This window comes from Amblyomma maculatum, chromosome 1 (assembly GCF_055883805.1).
Source record: "Amblyomma maculatum isolate TAMU_Amacu chromosome 1, ASM5588380v1, whole genome shotgun sequence".
Taxonomy (NCBI): domain Eukaryota; kingdom Metazoa; phylum Arthropoda; class Arachnida; order Ixodida; family Ixodidae; genus Amblyomma; species Amblyomma maculatum.
In genome coordinates, this window is record NC_139344.1 from 426,188,996 (window position 1) to 426,209,498 (window position 20,503).

General features: G+C 43.7%; 1 long non-coding RNA gene across 3 annotated transcripts; it reads left to right on the forward strand.

Moving 5' to 3' along the window:
- The first annotated feature begins 1,549 nt into the window (after window positions 1-1,549).
- LOC146209298 (uncharacterized) lies at window positions 1,550-19,975 on the forward strand. 3 transcript variants are annotated; one of them, XR_014706193.1, is made up of 7 exons: window positions 1,550-1,701; window positions 3,438-3,497; window positions 5,981-6,158; window positions 7,726-7,803; window positions 8,684-8,800; window positions 14,244-14,339; window positions 19,816-19,975. It is a non-coding gene; the product is annotated as an uncharacterized LOC146209298 (long non-coding RNA). The 3 variants fall into 3 exon arrangements; XR_014706194.1 differs by having other exon boundaries at window positions 6,061-6,158; window positions 7,708-7,803; XR_014706192.1 differs by having other exon boundaries at window positions 6,061-6,158.
- The last annotated feature ends 528 nt before the right edge of the window (window positions 19,976-20,503 follow it).

The following is a 20,503-nucleotide window of genomic DNA, read 5'->3' on the forward strand; positions in this document are numbered from 1 at the left end:
ATGTTGGTATGCTAGTTTGGCTTATGGTCATGCAAGCCACAAGGTTGTTGTTTGCTTTATCCGTGTGAAGTTGTGCATTCGCAGTAAGAACCATGCCATCGCCACAGCGGAGCATCCCGCGTGTTAAACAGCTGTTCGCTAGTGCTCTGGGCCATAGTCTTCAACCTGCATCTGAGCGCGTTGGTCCTGAAGCGAGAGCATGGGGACACTTTCACTTACCCACACGCAAGAGCATGCACGTACCCAAAAGCAAGAGCATCCACGTACACATCAGCAAGAGTATGGGAAATTTGCACGCACCCGAAAGCGAGAGCATGGAGACATTTGCACGTACCCACAAGCAAGAGCACGCACGTACCCAAAAGCAAGAGCATGCACGTACACAGCAGCAAGAGTATGGGGACATTTGCACCCACCCAAAAGCAAGAGCAAGGGGACACTTTCACGTACCCAAAAGCAAGAGGATAGGGACATTTGCACGTGCCAAAAAGCAAGAGCATGAGGACACTCGCACACATCCAAAAGCAAGAGAGCGGGGACACTAGCACGTACGCACTTACAAGCCGAAATGTCAACGCATGGCTGCAAATGCCATGTATGCGCCAATCTCGCAATCGTGAAAAAATCTCGTTAGTGGCGGTACAGTTTCTCCGATCACATAATCATTATTGCAGGAATATCCGAAGTAAAATATTCTAAGGCGGTGTCATTGCTGACGGGCAATAGTAATTGCGCGACCGTAAACTTCTTTTCTTCGCTTCGTGCAAACTAACTTTTAAAAAGACAACTTATTCACGGAGGCTGTTATAATCGTTTGTAGCCAACGCGGAAGTATCACTTCGGCACCCTCTGCTAGGTTATCGTCATTTTTGCTTGACCCCACCTCGTTCCCGCGATCACACAACAACCACGTGCCAGAAGCTACGTGGTCGCGTAAGTGGTTCGGCGCACGCCTTTTTTGCCCACCGCCGCCAGGCCGTGGCGGCAGTCGCGCAAAAACGTGCCACCTGCCTTGTGGGCCGGAATGTAGGGCGGGCGGAAGGGGCAGAGGCCGCAACCCAGGACTCTTGGTCAAACTAGCCGAGGCGCGAGCGCTAACCACTTTATACGGTTGCTACGCGGATGGTCTGGCAAATAGCTGGGCAGGAACCAACGCCTCTGCCTATCTTGCAGCCAATAAACACAGCCTTCTGCCCCTACACAATTTTATGCTGCAAATGTCACGCAGCTCACGCTTATTGATGCGCTAAAATGCGAAGTGCAGCGCAAAACCAATTTTTACCGACAGGGATTTTAACGTTACTGAAATATTAACAGCTCTGTAGTTCTACTATTCAAAGGTTGCTTCGACAATGGAAACATTTTGCGTTCGCGGCCTTCACTGTATTGCGCAGTTTGACCATAAACCTAATTGATAAATTTACGGTATAATGTCTGTGCCCGGAGCGCTTTACATCTTGTCGAGAGATGTCGGTATTTTTTCATTTTCAATTTTTATTCATGTTGCAGTTGTTCAACACCAGGAGAACCTCTGACGTGATTTGAACTTACGGCTGATGGATGTCACTGTACGACATTTTCTGCAAACCTGCAGCGCTGTGATACGCATCTATATGCACTATAGTCGGCTCGTTCAGTATACGACATTAAGGCGCAGTGCGTCACGAGGCTCTACGACAACGCCTTCCTTTTGGGTTGCTGGTGCGTATCAGAGAACGTTTTTAGATTACGGAGAAGCCTGTGGAATAGGCCAGAGTCTAAATATTACTGTTTACGTTTTCTAGGAACCGCATACTTTCGCTTCCCAAAAGCAAAGCAATGTTATCAATAAATGTTACTCTCGTTGGTTCAATTATGAATCCTTCTGTGGTGCACGAGTTTGAAATACAGAGCAGCGGGGGCCGGAATATTCTTTCGTTTTAGTAATTGAAACCTCTTTAGTTGTTTTGGCCTGTGGCTATATCTGGCTTACAAAGTGACCACTGCGAATGCTAGATGATAGATAAGTGACAAGCTAAGGAAGAGAACGAGGATGAGAACACTTGGCCCAGCGCAATCCTGGGGGTTATATATGAAGGAAACTAAGATTGAAACTTTGCTATATGATGGATTTGTAGTAAATAGTGTACATAAGGATATAAAACTGCGCAGGCGTGCGCTACTTCGCAAGAGATGTCTGGTCGAGCATATGTGAGAGAACATGCGCTGATAACCCTTGAGAGGTCGGGAGTGACATTCTGCGCAGTTCTGAGCAGTTATGCTAAACACCCGGATCTCCGCGTCCAACGTCTCAAAGAATTTTTTTCCGATGATGGATACCGCAGTGGAATGCTACGGAAATTTCAGCCATCCGGTGTTATGTACAGTGCACGAACATCACGTAGCACACAGGTGAATTAGACTCCCCCTCTATCTTTCTAAAAGCCACCGTCGCGGCTGGGTTCAGCGTTTTTGGGTTCAGCAGTCGAGTACCCTAATCATTGAGGCACGGCGACGGAACTTCGAGCTTCTTTAATCAATTGGCTCGTTTGTAATAAGACATATGCCGCCAGATAAAGATCATACTGAAACATCCAGTACATCCACTAAAGCAGAGGAATGATATATTTAATTTGCCACTCAAAACGCTGCACGTTTGGACACGCACATCGAGAGGATGTAACGATGAGAAACTCTTCATTTAAAAATAAAGCATCCCCTTCAACGGTTAAGTTCGCCACGTTCCTCTCCCCTTCCTAACATTCAGAAAAAGAAATTGATGCTACAGATCAGTTTATCTTAGATATCCTTAGATAAATGCAGACCTTCCCGCCATAAACACCCACAAACTCTCAAAGAATATTCTTTCCGTACCGAGTGCTTTAGATATTCATTTTTTCCACGTGCAACTACCGAATGGAACGGTTTGGATTCCCACATCACCAACAGCACATCATTGCCGAAATTTGTAACCCTTCTAGAAGAACTACTACACAACACGTAAACAATTTCGAACCAAATATAACAAACCAATTACAATACTCTAACTGAAAGCTATCGTATTACTACATTATTTACCTTGTTTAACTGCATTATTACCTAGATATGCTGTGTATGACATTATTTATCACCTGCTACCTGTTTGTTTTTCTGTATTCATGTATTTGTACCCTTTTGTATCGCCATTATTGTAGTCATTATTCAAGTATATGCCCATCCTGTAAAAATCCCAATGGGGCTTGACAGTATCTGAAATAAATAAATAAATCTTCATGCGCATCTTTAAGCTTGAAGAGCGATTAACTGAATTTACCGTGAACGGCGGTAAATGCATTTTGTACCTAGATTGTATTCTCTCGTATGAGCTAATAAACCCAAACACCAACTCTGAAGATATAATAAATTATGGTATAAAGTTCCATTGAAATCACAGATTCTTTTCTTTGTCGTCTGTATAGGGACACAAGGCATGGCTCATACAATTTTGACAGTGTTAGAAAGCGCGCTGATCACAACAGGTAAGTTCTTGTTTTTAACAACAAAGAGTAGTACAATTAGTGATGTATTTCTGTTTTTATTTTTTGCCGAAACTTTAGATGCCTCATTTAAAGTTCGTCAGCTAGCTCAAAAACTGGCATCTTTGGTTATTTATTTTATCGTCAGATTGATACTTGCAAAAATGCAATGCTTTTGAATGTGCTCAGATATTTATGTATTCATTTTTAACACGGCTCTGTTTATCGCAAAGACGGTTTTACTGTTGCTTGTTCGACATAGTCCGCCAGAAGTCTCTAAAAAGGCATGAAATAAAATGGCGATACTCTAACAAAGCAAGCCTGACGCGTGTTCGCTGTTTTTTGCATTTAGGTCGCATCCGCTTAAATATGCGCCTGGACCTTCCATCAAAGATTTTTGAATTTTTCCAAAAATATATTTAGCATTCTGCCTGAGTCGAGCACTCAGTTATCAATCAATCACTTATGTTTATTTCACATCAAGGATGTGGCGGGCGAGGACAGAAAGCCTATATGAGTCTTGTATTCGTTTCTAGGTGTTGTTTCAGTCACTTACACGCGGCTTTAAATATTTAAGATGAAATAAATCAAATCCTTCTGAAAATTTGATCATTGTGCGTGAATCTCCAAGGCATTGATTACTTTTGCCGGAGTTTGCCGTATTTTGTAGTTAAAGTTATTCGTGACACTTTTTCCGGTGGCATACGATTGAGGTTCAGACACAGTACGACGATAAGGTCAGAAAAAGAAATCTTATGAAATGTTAGTGAAATAACATAGGAGATGCCTTCAAGCTCTGTACATGAAGGGTCGCTGAAGATGACCGCATCACTATTTATTTCTTAGCAATGACCGATAAGTGCGTCTTTTTCTGATTCCAATGGAGATCGCTTGATTGCAAACACGCCTTCACTACTGTCGCATTGAAGATAGTCGTAAAGAAAGTGGCAGGGATTGAGTTTGACTACGTTGCAGGGCATGCGTTAGCACACTGCTTCTCTAATTTCTTCGATAGAAATAATAAATGCAGTTCTTATGATCACTTTTTTTTAGTACATTTTAATCAGGCCTTGTAAAACTCCTCTGTTTGCGTTTTAATTTTAATAAAATATCTATTTATTTATTTATTTTCAATACCTCAATGACCCCAGGAGTGCGGGGTTTTACATGAGGGGTAACATTGTAAGAGGTTGTAAGTATGCGTATTTTAGAAATGCTATTCAGTGTTACAAAAGCCGTCATTGGTCAGTGACATAAAAGCTCGCAAACTCCTACGGTCGTCTACGTAGCAGTGCCAACATCCGAATTGGGGTCAGCCTACGGCGTTTAATGCCTTATTGCAGCTTCGTCACGCGTGACACCATATTGTAAATCGGTCAGTTAGCTATACCCATATTCAGGTCCCGCATGCCAGGCTGCAACTTTTCTTCTGAGTTACTTATCGGGCCCTGTCATCAGCAAATCGCAATTGCTAAAGAATTCTTCTTTAAGTTTGTCTCCAAGTGATTCCAATCTAGGTCCTTGAATACGTCCCTAAACAAGCAGGGAATAGCACTGCTCTGTTAAGGGGGCTATTGTAGCTATTAAGCTTCTTTAGATATCTTCAGCGACTCTTATATATGCTTGAATGAACTGGTTACTCTTTCTTTACAAAGTCTATGTATACGCCTTCGTTTATATACTGCCCAATTATATTGCGCCTTATGTATGGCGGTAAAGTGATTTATACTGTCCAGAAGTCTAGCCAGCCTGGTTGTTTTGTTGAATCGACGCCCAGGATGCTCTCATTCTATTAGCCGTCACCTTCAGTAATACCTTGTATGTGACTTATAGTGAGCTGATCGTTATATGATGTTGCTGCACATTGACATGCTCTTTCTTTCGAAAGCTTTATAATATTTTATATTATTTATAATCACAAATTAATACTCGAACAAACACATTTCACTGACAGAAATAACCATCGCCAGGTCGAGGGCTAGACCTCTAAAGGACACGAAGAATGCCTTTTGAATTGATTTGAGTACAGTACACTGATTGCTCTGGTAAAGGGCGTATGCTATACCATAAGCGGTATGCGACTCTTAATTACTCTAAACAGCAGACTGACTATCAGGTACATGAGAGTGAGCGCCGAGGGGATGTTATCCCTTTGGGGATTATGTGTGTTTCCGCGGCATCATGCAGCACTCAGGCGTCTGTTGGATTTCCCGCCTCTTCAATTTAGGCTTACATTCGAACCAGTGGCCTTGTACTTAACTGCAAGGTCATTGCTCTGAGCCTTTGCAGGTGGTGTGTATGCACCTAGCGCCTACAAGAGATGCAATGTGTTCCATGGGCAGAATACGCGGTTGTGAACGGTATAATGGTGGAGCATGCTCGTTAGCGAGAAATTACAATTGCTGCCTTAGCCAGAACGCTTGTGCGTGCTAATGAAATTATTTTATTTTCTCTCCCCCTGATAACTTTGGTGTACTAATTATTAGAAAAGTACAGTCTCATCGCGCGTAAATGACGAGAGCAAGGCTACATTGCTGTCTTGCATTCTACTCCTCCGGTATTGAAGTGCTTGGTGTGCCGCCAGTCGCACTCAAGACAGAGCCTCCCAATTCAACACCTGAGTGCCTTCTACCACTTACAATTACAGCAAATGGGAGACAAGTGGTAAGCAAAAAATGATTCTCCTTTGCCAACTTTCACTTGTGGGTCATTTTTACTGCTGTCCTTTTTTCACGACTCTCATGAAATGACCTAACAAAAGCTGCCATACGTGAAAATTAATAACACTTATCCAATCGCAGCTACCGAGAAACTGCGATACCAAAGCAAAACAAAAATTTGGCGGATAGATTCACAAAACTTAAGCAAATGCTAAATAAGTGTAAAGGAAAAAAGAAAGCGGTGACATTACATTTCTATGGTTTTCTTTCTAGTTGAATATACAAAGCCCAGTCTCTCTAATTTACTGAATTTCAACACGGTTAAATACGCTTTGAGCGCATTTCCCAGGCCCAGTAAAGTGTAGATTTATCTCCGGCCTTAGCTACTCGTGTCGTCTGCCATAATCCAGAAAGTAGCCTTACCAGCCCGAGCTGCACATTGGAAAAGCTGGGTATATGTTTGCTGTCCTGAAAATTTTCTAATGAAGAAGGCGGTAGATATGAAGGACAATTTGGACATTTTATTTTATTTTATCATTTTAGTGGTAGGCTGGTAGATGGCGATGATTTCCGCGATCTGGCCGCACCCGTTGCAACTTAATTGTACCGTCACGTGCGCCGTGTGTCAGACGCGGCCGAAGAAACCATCGCCGACGTATTGGCTTGCCGCTTTGACGAGGGCGCGGAGCCACGGCTGCACCTGATTTCGTGCAACTAAACCACGATTGAGAGCAGCACAATCATGGTGCAGGAACCCGATTGTCAGTAATGTTTTTTTTTTGTATCGTGAGCTTTTCTTGGAGCTCAGAAAAAAATAAATTTGTGACGCTTTCTTTATGGCAAATGATGGAACAGGCCGGTGTTTCTGAAAGCGTTCTCTAACTTTGCGGATCACAATTACAAATTAACTAAGTCTAAAACAAACATTTCCTGGGGTAGTCAAGACGGCTGGCAGATGCGTGCTAATGCTTTCCCTCGCCTGCCTTAAATACTATTTGTCTAGATTTTGGAATATAAATTCGTTAAATGACACATTTTTATTTCAGTCGGCACTTCGAGGACTGAAGTGAAAGAAGACCGGTCCCAGCAATAAACACTTGAGATAAATAAACATGCTTTATTGAACGAAGCGTAAACGTCGCTATGTACACTCTTAGGCAGTCAAGCAAGTCACTTACATTGAGACAAGAGTAAAAAGGTGCAGAATGTAGGGAAACTGTGTAATAAAGCAGAAATTCGGGGCTATGCTTAGAACTTCCGGGAGCACGATGCAAGCCAAGCACTTTCCCGTTTCTATTCATCTTGCGCTTGACTTTCGTTGTTATCGAATTTTAGAGCCAGCCATTATTAAGAATCGACTAGGTAAATGGGACATGTATAAGGTTTAAGCAATAACGTTCATTGTAAAGTTTAAACGTTTGCACTCTCTTCCCAATGCTTAGAGCCATTTTCGCGGACAGAGCACTACCGACTTATGCTGGGTGGCTGATGTAATATCACTAATGTGTATAAAAGTTTCCTTTTGGGTATCATGTCACAACGAGAGAGAGAAGCTCTTGTTTGCATTTCAGGTAACCTATGTGGAAAACTGCACTTCTAAATTAGAAAACGGAAAGTACTGCGAATACAGAAGCAGCACCAAGTGTCACGTATGTCGTTTGAGTTATCTCTAGTTTATTAACGGAAATATTGGTTCTTAGGCATGTATGATGATGAAAAGCGGGTTTTTAATTCTGTATTATTGCAGACATTACCATAATTGGCGTTTGAAGTCGAGCCGACATGATAATGTATATTTTAAACAATGCCTTCACTGTGCGGCTTTCGAATGACGCAGATAAGGCACTCCTTAAAGCGCATTGAATGCAGCGACCCATTCCACCCTGCAGGGTAGAAGTCAGGAAGAAATGCTTTGCTACATTAAAGTAACATACTTTTAGATGATTGGTTCAGGGATGCTGCTGGAAGCACTCATATAAAAATATGATTTGACCTAATAAGACTGTAGTATATAATATAATGAAAATGCATTTATTGTGACGCCTTTGAAGTTATGTGCACACTAACGATATAAAAAGCAGTCTTAGAACGCTGTATAGAAGCAGATATCTCATAGTACCTTATGCTTTAGTATAACAATTTCCTGCACTGAGAATTCGTTCAACAAAAATACGCGACGGCAACAACAGGCAGCCCTCAAATAGTGTAATATGAAGAGAGAGTGGTGATTTTTATCCACTTGGAATAGAACAACTACTGGGCTGCTTTCCCTGTAATCGTTGTGAAAAAAAAGGTAATTAGCACCTATCAATATGATTAAATTGAACCTTAATTTTCACGCTGAATTGGCTTCCCACATAACGGCAGAAACACAGTTAAGTGCCACAAACGAATACGACTTTTCTTTGTTCGTTTAGCTACTCATGCACATTGTAGGAATGATGATTTCCGGAAACGTTTTCGCAATATACTAAATGAATTGTAGCATTATTCAGCAAGATTTTATGCTTTACTTCCCGCCCTAAGCAGATATTAGTCCTGGGATATGACCGGGAGGCAACGTGGAAAGTTGGTACATGCCTAAAAGGTGAATGTCAGTTACCACCAATTTCACGGGGATGTGATCATCGGAAGCTGCCTCAAAATGTAAGTAGGCTCTAATAAGAAATCTTGGTTGCGAGTGCTTTCGCCCTGCTGTGAGCGCTTAACAACAATAGCATTCAGTTTCAAAGTGGAAGTTCGGAGTTTCGAACCTACTTCTATATGTGACTGCATTTCGACGGAGGTCAAATTAAAACTTTCCTCTTTTTCGTGTGCGAGGGTTCGGCAATAAAAAATTGTGAGAATTAATTCCCAGTCTTTCCGTGTGGTGTAACGCGTACTGCTGCCAAAGCCAAAAGCACGCTCAGTTGTGGATGTGTCGGGAAGTGACCGGAAAGTCCGATGTTGCAAAGAGATATATCACATAGCAACATGGAATGTAAGATCTATGAAGCAAGGTAAACTGGATGTCGTCAAGCGAGAAATGGACAGATTGAACATTGATATCTTGGATATCAGTGAGCTCAAGTGGACCGGAATGGGAGAATTTAACTCCGGCGACCATTATGTCTTTTATTGTGGGCAAGAATCCAAGAGAGGGAGTGGGGTCGCTCTCATAGTAAACAGAAGAATGGGCAAAGCAGTGCTGGGGTACAACCCCAAAAACGACCGAATGATTTCACTTCGGATCCAAGGTCACCCTTTCAACATAACAGTTATCCAAGTCTATGCACAGACCACTACTGCTGAAGAAGCTGACGTTGAGAGATTTTATGCGGACCTACCATGCCTTTTAGACCGCACCCCATCATCAGACGTCCGTTTATCTCATAGGAGACTGGAATGCTAAGGTCGGGAGTGAAGAAATATCCGGAATTATAGGCAAGTTCTGTCTTGGCGACCCAAATGAAGCTGGGCAGAGGCTAGTAGAGTTTTGTCAAGAAAACAACCTGACCATAGCGAATACTCATTTTCAACAGCACAAGAGGCGCCTTGTCACATGGACGCTCTGTACAGGAATCAGATCGAATATATTCTTTGCCGGCAGAGATGGAGAAGCGCTATACAAGCAGTAAAAACAAGGCCTGGGGCCGATCATCAGCTTCTTGTTGCCAAAATTAAGCTTCGATTGAGGAAAACGCCGAAAACTAGAAAGCCTTTCGGGTATGATCTGGATCAAATTCCTTTAGAATATGCTGTGGAAGTGAGGAATCGATTTCAAGAATTATATCTAGAAGACAGAGAGCCCGAAGAGATGTGGACTGATGTTCGTGATATAATACAAGAGGTTGCTACTAAGGTAGTTCCAAAGCAAAAGAAATGCAAGAAAGCAAACTGGTTATCTGAAGTGGCTTTGCAAATAGCTGAGGAAAGAAGGATGGCAAAAGTTATGGGGGAAAGAGAAAGATACAAGGTGCTCAATGCGAATTTTCAGAAAATAGCAAGGAGAGATAAGAATGCCTTCCTGCACAAACAGTGCCAAGCAGTTGAGGACCACAGTCAATTAAGGAACACAAGAGCTCTGTATAAGACAATCAAAGATATCAAAGGAAGCTTCTGTACTAAGCTGGGCGTGATAAAGGACAAACGAGGCAAGGACCTCACTGAAGCCTCAGAGATAAAGAAGAGGTGGCAGGAATACACAGAAGAACTGTACAAGAAGGACCCGAATGTGCAAACCCAACATAAGACGGTTGTGATTACTGATCTCGAGCCGGGCATCCTGAAAAGTGAAGTTGAATTGGCCTTAGCCAGCTAAGAACAAAGCTAGCGGAATTGATGGCATTCCAGCTAAGTTGCTTCAAAACCTCAACCATGACGCTGTTAACATTCTGCATACATTAGGTCAGAAGATTTGGACAACCCTGCAGTGGCCACAGGATTGGAGGAGGTCAGTTTACATCCCCATTCCAAAGAAAAGCAGTGCCAAAGATTGTTCCAACTACCGCCCGATCGCGCTTATTTCGCATGCTAGCAAGGTGATGTTGAAAATCCTCCAAGGTAGGCTGCAGCAGTATGCGGATCGGGAGCTTCCGGACGTGCAAGCTGGGTTTCGCAAGGGCAGAGGAACTAGAGACCAAATTGCCAACCTTGGCTGGACCATGGAAAAAGCAAGAGAGTTCCAAAAACCCATCTACTTCTGCTTTATTGATTACGCGAAAGCGTTTGACTGCGTAGATCACAGCAGATTATGGCAGGCTCTCCAAGAGATGGGAGTTCCAATTCACCTCATGTCTCCTCAGGAACCTGTATGAAGGACAAGAGGCCACAGTCAGAACTGGGCATGGTCTTACTGATTGGTTTCAGATTGAGAAAGGAGTGAGGCAAGGCTGCATACTGTCGCCCTGCCTATTTAACCTATATGCAGAGTGCATCATGAGGAAGGCCGGTCTGGACGAGTCTTCAGCTGGAGTGAAGATATCTGGAAAACGTATCAACAACCTTAGATATGCGGATGATACCACTTTAATGGCAGAAAGTGAAGTGGAACTCAAGAGACTTCTGACGCGCGCACAAGAAGAGAGTGAGAAGTTTGGGCTTAAACTAAACATTAAAAAGACAAAGATCATGGCGTCTTGCCCTATCAAGTCCTGGAGCATCAAGAGACAAGAAGTGGAAGCTGTGAGAGATTTTCTCTTCTTGGGATCCAAGATTACCTCAGAAGGAGACTGCAGCAATGAAATTAGGAGACGGCTGCTTCTCGGAAAGAGAGCAATGGTTAGCCTTGACCGCCTAGTAAAGAGCAGAGACATTAGTCTGCCAACCAAGATCCGTATAACTCGTGCTATGGTCTTTCCAGTTGTAATGTATGGATGCGAGAGTTGGACTGTGAAAAAGGCTGACCGCCGAAGAATTGACGCGTTTGAATTGTGGTGCTGGCGAAGACTCTTGAGAGTTCCTTGGTCTGCCAGAAGATCAAATCAGTCCATATTGCCGACCATAAACCCTGACTGCTCATTGGAGAGTCAAATTCTAAAGTTAAAGCTCAGCTACTTTGGTCATCTGATGAGAAGAGAGGAGTCGCTGGAGAAAGATTTGATGTTGGGAAAGGTTGAGGGTCGCCGGAGAAGGGGTAGGCAGCGACTGCGATGGTTAGATGGCATTCTCGAGGCACTGCAGATTAAGGTATGTGATGTTAGGAAGATAGTGAGAGACCAGAAAGCGTGGCGTGACATGGTCCATAGGGTCACGAAGAGTAGGACACGACTGAACGACTGAACTGAACTGAGTATTATTAAAAATCTACAGATGCAAGGGTTGCTTTATGTTTCAAATTAGCACTTCAGTTTTACCTCGATTGCATGCTGCTTTCCTTATATAAAATTGAATCGATATTTAACTCGGGTGGAAGCGAAACTGACGGGCCTCCAAAAACCATTCAGGAAATTTGGGGAAAAATGCGTTGTCTCTAATTTCTCTCAGTGGAAGAAAAGAGGAAAAACACTGAAAAATTTCTAATGCGATTTCATAATTTTGTAAAAGCTGCGCTCAGTTAAGGTTTTGGTTTGGTATCAGTGCAGCATGCCTTACCTAATGAGTAGAGAACAATGAACATCTGATATTGTTATGTTTGTAGGGGGTTTAGCGTAACAAAGATACGTCAGCTATGAAGTTCGCCGTTGTGGAAAACTTCAGGTAATAAGTTCTATTGCACGAGGTTCGTTACCCTCTACTGAGGTTCGACACCAACCGGGCGCCTTGCTTCTCACCTTTATCACAACGCGGCCACCACGATCGCGATAAAAACCAGATGCCCCTGCTTAGTGGCCGAGCGACTATATCACTGCGTCTCAAGACAGCGTCTTTATTACGTACCTCCTGCGAGGAAGTGGGCCCGCGAATGCTCAAAGCTGAACAGATTTAAAGGTTTACTTCTTTCCGGAAGTATAGAACAAAACGTCACCATGCTGCCGCGTAGTGAACACAGTATAATCCCACAGAGTTGTTTGCCCACGTAAGGTGGTGTATGCCAAAGCAAGTCTCTTTCTGGGCGACATCGGGGGTTGTATTCGTTATTTCAGGAAACATCGCACAATAATTTTAAGAGAGATATATTCCAGCTGCTCGGCGGCGATAAGGCAGTGGCATTTGTAACGGACAGCAAAACGCTGGTTTGATTTATTCCGTTTTCATGCAAAAAAAAAAAGAAAACAGAAAAAAGGGCCACGCGAGTGTCTGTACGTGGCTTACAACTTTTCAGTGGTCACTTGCGATAAAGATCTAATGCCTGAGGCATCAAATTATCGGCTAGGTTTTTCGTTGTTCTTGTTTATGTGCTTTGTTTTTTCAGATATTTTTACGCTGATTGTATTTAACCTTCTGTTTTATATATATATCTGTATGCGCCCCTCCCCTCTGTAACGTGTACATCTGTACCCTGAGGGTATTCTAAATAAATAAATAAATAAATAAATAAATAAATAAATAAATAAATAAATAAATAAATAAATAAATAAATAAATAAATAAATAAAGTCAATGCAAACTGAATTAAGCCCTAAACGCCCCCTTCCCCTCCTTTCAAACTAAATTAAGCCCTAAACGCCCCCCTCCCCTCCTTTCCGCTTTAGCTTTACACTCCCGAAGCCTAACGGTACCTAGGCATAAGTAGAGTACGACAACACTCCCACGCGCTAGTCACTCATGAAAAAATATTCGGCGTTAAAGGCACACAGGGGGAATTAGCAGCGACCCAGTGCGAGCTTCGAGAGCAGAGAGACCGAAAATGGCATCTAGGTCTACCGCACACCTTTGAATAGTGCCAGCGAGCACGCTTCACTGGTTGACCTTACACGGCGCCCCAAAATCTGGTGAAAATTGCTTTATGCAATAAATATAAAGGCATAAAAGAGTTGCCAAGTCACAACGCTGTAGCCAAAGTAATGTGAAATGTAACTCCGACAAAGAGAAAAGGTAGGTACAGATCAATAATTACATGAAAAAATTGCTTGCTTCCGCTTTCAGGCATTTAAATCTAGAAAAAGAGGCAGTGTCCAATATCAACGAGCCACTTCAAAAGTGCATTAGCTTGAAGGTTCCCTGAAATACTGCTTGTGGTAATAATCTAAAGTAAGAAATCCATAGAGGTTATCCTTATGAGTAAGTGAGTCAAGTTTGAAAGCTTTGCTTGGAGTCTACAATTAAGAAATAATTTTCAAAATGTGCTCCTGGTGACCGCTCTCAACCGTTTGGAGCGACATATCCCGCCACGCACTACGCGAGTCTCCCATGTGACGTCACGCGGGCCTCCTGGGCGCGCCCGCTCATTAGACGCTCCCAAGTTACGCGTGAGGGATGGGGCGTCATGACGCGCCGTCGCGACTTGTTTACTTCTCTTTCACGCCAGCGTGGGTTAAGTTCAGAGGGGGAGAAGGAGCCTTATTTTCGATGGCTTATATTTTCAGGGCTAATAAAAGTAGTTTGAAAATTTTCGCGATGCTGTGACGGTTACTGGGATGGCTAACGTTTTCTAGTTTTCGTAAATAGCTTTTCATGGGCCCTTGAAGTTCACTGCCAATCATACATTCTAAGCGCGTTTTACTTTTTAGGGCTCCAAAAATCCCCAGATAGGCTGTACATACACGTGTACCTCTCCTAACGGGGACCTACAATATGGGTATTATCCGGTAGGAACACCATGCACAGTAAGTATATTTGCTCTTCCTTTTTGCGGTAGGGTTGTGAAAGAGTAGCAGGGGAGTAGGAAGTGAGATTTTACTTCACCCCTTTTGAAGCATAGTATGAAAACATGTTGAAATGGAAGGAGTTAGGTAAAACATTTCTTAAAATAAAACGTTTTTCGTTCAAGATTGCAACGGCACACCATATCCGTGACTATGTGATTGCGTTTGCCAGAAATGTCAATGTTTGGCATCCATTACCGAGGTCTTTTTTGACTAGCATGAGCATCTGCAGGAGCAAAACTCTTACCTTTTAAGAGATGACCTGTCAAAAAGTACTTGCTGCTTGAATTCCCGCAACATTATTTTAAGCTAAGTCGCAGGATGGACTGATCGACAGAAAAACAGACTTGTACTTGGTTTATGTGCTTATTATATCCATAGTCGAAGTCTCAGAAGAAGGGAGCGTTTCGTGAATATTGCAACAGGACTGTAGTAAGCGACAAGGCAAATGGAATAATCAACTTCTCTGTATGGACCCCTAGCCATGCCACTCCTTTTATTTAACGGGGTGTGTGAGCCACGGGGCTACCAGACGAGTGAGGAGTTACAAGCATTAAAATGAAACATCGATTTATTGCGGACAAATAGAAATTCTCAGAGGTGCAGCACAACCGCAAAACAGGTGGAGACCTAACAGCACAGTGCATGCAATTGCGCATTACCATGAGGGTACGGTTTCAGCGGTACGGCAAAGCTAACAATTCGCTCACCAAACTGCCGTGCCACAAAATGGCAGGACTTTTGTAAACGCAGAAACGCACGCCGGATATCACATCGGGCTCCGTCTTGACGCTTTAAGCTGAAGCACTTTCGTAGCCTTCGCTGGCCAGCCAGAATGGGACCGCACCACACAAGGCGCGGTCCAGCAACAACTCGGCGCCTACTATGGACGCATGAGCCCGGCAATCACAGGCTCACCGGTAACGTTACCGTGTCGGAACAGCGCTTCGGCCAAACACGCCCGTCGGCTCCTTGTTCACTGCTTACCACGCGCTGCCATAGTGATGAGCGAGATATCACCTGGCGAGGCAACGGTCGAGAACGTGGAGTACGTTGTGACGCACTTGAGAATACTCGCTTTCACTCGGTGAAAGGAATGGAAGCCCGCGTGATATGCGCGGGGTGCGAAGGCTCGTGCTCTGAGGCATCTGTGGGCAAGTGGGTGCTCATAGCTTTTAGGGCGAGGCAAGATGTTAATCTGCCGCGGGACAGCTTTGCGCGTCGCTTCATGCCTCTCGTAATAAAATACACTAGCGGCCCAGCGAGCTATTTATTAATTAGGTGGACAAAATATCCACTTCCAAAAGATTCTCACTGTTGAACAATTCAGTTATCTGTAATCTGAAACGACATGGGGAAAGACATGGCGAGTGGCTTGAAGTGTGTTAGGACAAATGGGAATTTTTAATTTTCTGCGGTAGCACATAGGGCTTCACTTCGATACCTGCCTTGGTACGACCTCCGTTTTCAAGGTCAAGTTTGCTTGAGACAGATCACCAAAATCGATGATCGGGATGTCTTAGTAGTAGCGCACTATTTTATTTTGGGACCGCTTAACGCAAGTTTGCAGGTCAATGTGATCGAAGTGCTTTCTAGATCCAATACGCACGAATGGAAGATGAGGCAGAGAACGACATGAAATAAACGGCGTCAGACTGCCAGTTAAACACGCGTAATATTCAGCTGCGGCGACGGTGTCGCGGCCTACTGCAGTAGGCAGCGAAGCTGTTCTACTCGCATCACCACCGGGACGTAAAACAGTTGCTTTCGCAAAGTGTTCGTTTTTCTTAGCCTCAACTAAAATTTCGAGGTCAAAGAATACTGCACAAAGAAAGAAACGGCAGCAGATTGGTTCACAGCAGGTTATCCTTGTATAGCGCACTAAAAGCATGGGGAAAAAAACGCACGGCCGCGTGCCAGCAATTTTCAGGGCCCCTCTGTCATGGCAGACAAGAGCCAATGAGGTAAGTCAGTCGAGGGAACCTTGAAGCGTCATCTACGTTTACGGAGGAGAGGCGACGTTGGCGGCTCAAGAAAAGAACAGAAGCAGCATTGCCTTCCTAAGCTGGCCGGTTTATCCTTTTCCGTCGGTTTGAATAAGCTCAGACGTCGCTGCGGGGGGGGGGGGGGGGGGGGGTATATTAGACGCTCACCGGATGACCGAACACACTGGAATCGGGATCATCTTTGTTATCAAGGTTGAGAAACCTTAGCTGTCTGTGAAATGTCAGCCGTGTATGTGTTTACGTGCAGTGTCATACCTGCCGACGTTTGAAAGGTTGACCTCATCGAAGTGGTGTGCAAAAATGGCTATTTGTTAGTAAAGAAGGCCAGCGAAGCCTTGGAGAATAAAGATGCGGTAAGCTTTCGATAAGAAGCAGAATATGTTTACATCTTTACACCTTCGTAAAGGGATTAAAAGAATGACTTTCTTCGACGCTAAAATTATGAGGTTTACTGTATGTGATTAAGTTATGTCCCTTAACGGACCAATTAGGCCCGTGCCTAACTACAAATGATTCCCTATCTAGCTAAGGGACATAACTGCTTCCCATAGATTAAACGTTATGATTTTAGCATCGAAGAAAGTCATTGTTTTAATCACTTTACCAAGGTGTAAAGATGCAAACATGTTCTGCTCCTTATCGAAAGATTACCGCATCTGTATTCTCCAAGACCTCTCCGGCCTTCTTTACTTTTGTGATACTGAAGCGGTGGCTTTGTGGTAGAGAATCCGCCTCACATTCGGGAGGTGCCACGTTCGATCTCTGGTGCCGCTGGGTACCTGTAGGTGTGTTTTTTAATGGGCACAAACTTCCCCCCGGCCTTGTGCTCGGCTCTTTGAGGTGAAGTGGTTGGTAAAGGGGACATTTGTCCCAAATAGTTGCGCCAATGGGACAGTGATCCGTTCCGCCATCGGACAACAATAAGTCCTCGCGCGGCAAAAGCCCATTATGTGGCCGTTTTCATTGTTAACTAGCCACTGTTGTCCGGGCATCCCTCTACAAGAGGGCAACATAGGAGGCAAGCACAGGGATGGCACACGTACAGACACGCACTCAAACCGCCCTTTCAGACGGCCATTCGAAATGGTATGAATGGCCCGTAGGTCGCAGCAGGAAGTGAAGAGCCCCTTCCCAGGTGTTCTCCCTGAAAGAACCGGCCACCAGGTCGGGGGAAGCCTATACCCAGTTTTTATCGGTTGGGTGGCCAGTGGTGGGTTTCGAACCGGCCACATCCAAGGCGGAGGACAAAAACCACTCGGCCACGACTGGAACCAAAGCCGTGAAATACGGCGCACGGTGTCAATTGAAACATTCTTCCCCTACCTTCACCTAGATTTTGCGATATGTCAGTCTCTCTCCTATGGGTGATCGCTTGCTGAATGGGAAGCTGCCGCTCACTCGCCGAGCCGGTTCAATTGGAGCAATGCCAAAGTTAGAACATGTGGTTCGTTTTATAGGCGGGTATCATCATGCAGAGAAGAGAAGCTCTTTCAAAGCAAATGGTGAGATATAACTTTGGCGCACAGCCGGTATGCCGCGAAGAAGGCGATGCGAAACAACAGATTCGAGAAGCCGGCTGACAAAGGCTAATATTTGAGACAATCTTGAATATGAGGGGATGCTCGAAAGGATGCGTCAAGTTAGGCGTCATCCTGTGACCAAGTAACTTCGATTTCTCCTCTGAGAAGCACTTCCAGCAGGTTCTAAACAGGTTTTAGTGTCGTGAAGCACGTGAAATAGACAATAAAACAAATAAAGCAATTATGTCGTTTTATTCACAATTAGTTGCGCCACATTGGCAACTGACATAGTTGTGTCTACCCGTTCTTTAACGATTGAGTATTTAGAGCCACTGTTCTTAGCCGAAAATACTCTAAATACTCTTGATAGCGCTTCCTAAAGAAACCATCATCGGCTGGTCTGCATTGGCAGTGAGTTCACAGCAACTTGTCAATTACTCTCCGGCCGACAATGATCATAGTGACTACAATGAATACCACAGTAACCGTTGCCTCTGTCATGCATATTGTTTTGGAGTTGCAACTTCTGAAGTTGCAACTTCAAACCAACACGACGTGCGATGAGTCGTATACTGCTTTGCACGAGGCGTCGAATAGGGTATTCGCATTCGGTGTACGACTATTGTCTGTTATTATTCAGACAGGACCAAATAACAAGTTTATTAATAACAAGTTTATTGAATATGCTGTTACATTTATCTTCCCATTTTCTTCCATGGGAGGCGATCAAAAATGCGCAGTTGCGTGCAATTCCTTTTTTTTTTTGTTTAGATTTCAAACTTTATGCAGCTGCGTTTTTTTCTATTTCCTATTTCTGCTTTTCACAATCCGTGACCTGTTCTGTTTTGCTTATTTTTCGTAACAATTTGCTACTGAAATAAATTTAAAAAAGACTGCCCACCTTCTATCTAAATAGCAATCCTGCTTTCGTTGTGTCGTGACCCTCTAAATGCAATAGCGATATCTTTAATGAAAGCTTTTCCTGGAAGCACTTTAGTAGGCAATTTTAAGTCTGAATCCTACTGAGATTTGCCGAGATAATAAAGGCTTCTAGTCTTCGAAGCAGGGTGACATCAGGGGACACGACCTCTTGAATCAGGCCTGGCCGTAGAGTGCGCCGAGAAGGCTACAAAAGTAGAACAGTGGCGCGCAGGCAGTTGCTGCTAGCAATAAACCATTTACTCTACATGGCTATTTGACACCGCGTTCCTATTTTCAGTGTTTTCATATGCTGGCGATATCACCGACCTTTGTCGAAGTTTCTTTTGGTAGACAACGGACGAAAACAGTAGAGGCGTTGGTTCAGGTGCTGACTTCCGCAATGTGCCACACGTCAGAAATTAGGAACCTGTCTCTGTGCACTGCTGCCTCTCTCATAAAATCAGTATACGAAACCAAGTCTAATGTTTTGTTTACTTCGGAATAAACCTTCCAGATCAGATATCTGTCGACAAAGCAAAAGGAAGCGTGTATTGATGCCAGAAGTTGAGAACTGCTGTCTGTTACCGCCACAGTTTCTGAAGGCAGGAGAAAAGAGATTTTTGCCTAACTTTACGGCATCAGTTGTAACACTCGTTCACTCCAAAATGGAGATATTTAATCATCATGCGTCTGTATCACTGCTCTGACCTTGTTCATGTACGTATGCGAGCAAAATCATTGAACCTAACAGTTATACTGAGACGTTACAACCCCCCCCCCCCCCCCCCCCCAGATATTAGTGCCCGGGGCAGCCCGTTCTACTCACACATTATAAAAATGCAATCTGATGTGCTAATATACGCCACCTACGACCTCTGAACAGGGCGTCAGGGAGATTTTCGAGCTTCAGAGTTGCTAGGGAATAGGCTGGGCGAGTTTAAAAAATAGAATGAAACATTGTGCGGTCATTATTCTTAATGTTTCTTTCAGCACGTCCTTGGAGGTTCCTTCATAACAACAACGTGCAAACAGTTCGGAAAAGAAGTTCTTTGTCGCCCAACCCCGAATGCTATACCATACTGTGGCGTGACCTCTGGTTTATCTTGAGGCATTATATCAGTGTATTAGTTCGTTGAATAAACGATGATTTCGAAGTATTTTGTGCTTCAAATGTATATATTGGTTAGTAAAACATATAAGCAAATCTATTCCGCAGAGTACACGAAAATATGGTGTATATTTTCAAACCTGTAATACCACTGTGAACAATACAATCTCCAGAACATCGCGATTACACTTCTGGATGACACCATAGCAATCTTTGTAGGGGTTGTACGTCACACCTTTTCGGCACTGAAAAACCTGCTGTATCCAGTGATCTTTCAATTCCTTGTTGCGGCGGTATGTTGACAAGCCTTCAGGAGCTCATAACAGATTCTTCAAACTATCGTTACTTTCAACGGAAACCCAACGTATTCGGCGGCAAGCTTGCAAGAGTTTAAAAAGTAGAGTGGACCAACCTATGATATAAACTTTCCAACCTATTTCATGTACAGGAGCTTCCAGGCAACTACCTGAGAAATATGTTTCAACCAACATAGGCAAGGTTTTGAATTTCTCCAACCTTTTTCTTAAGCTGGAGGCAATTTAAACAAACCACGAGGCAAACATGCTCTTT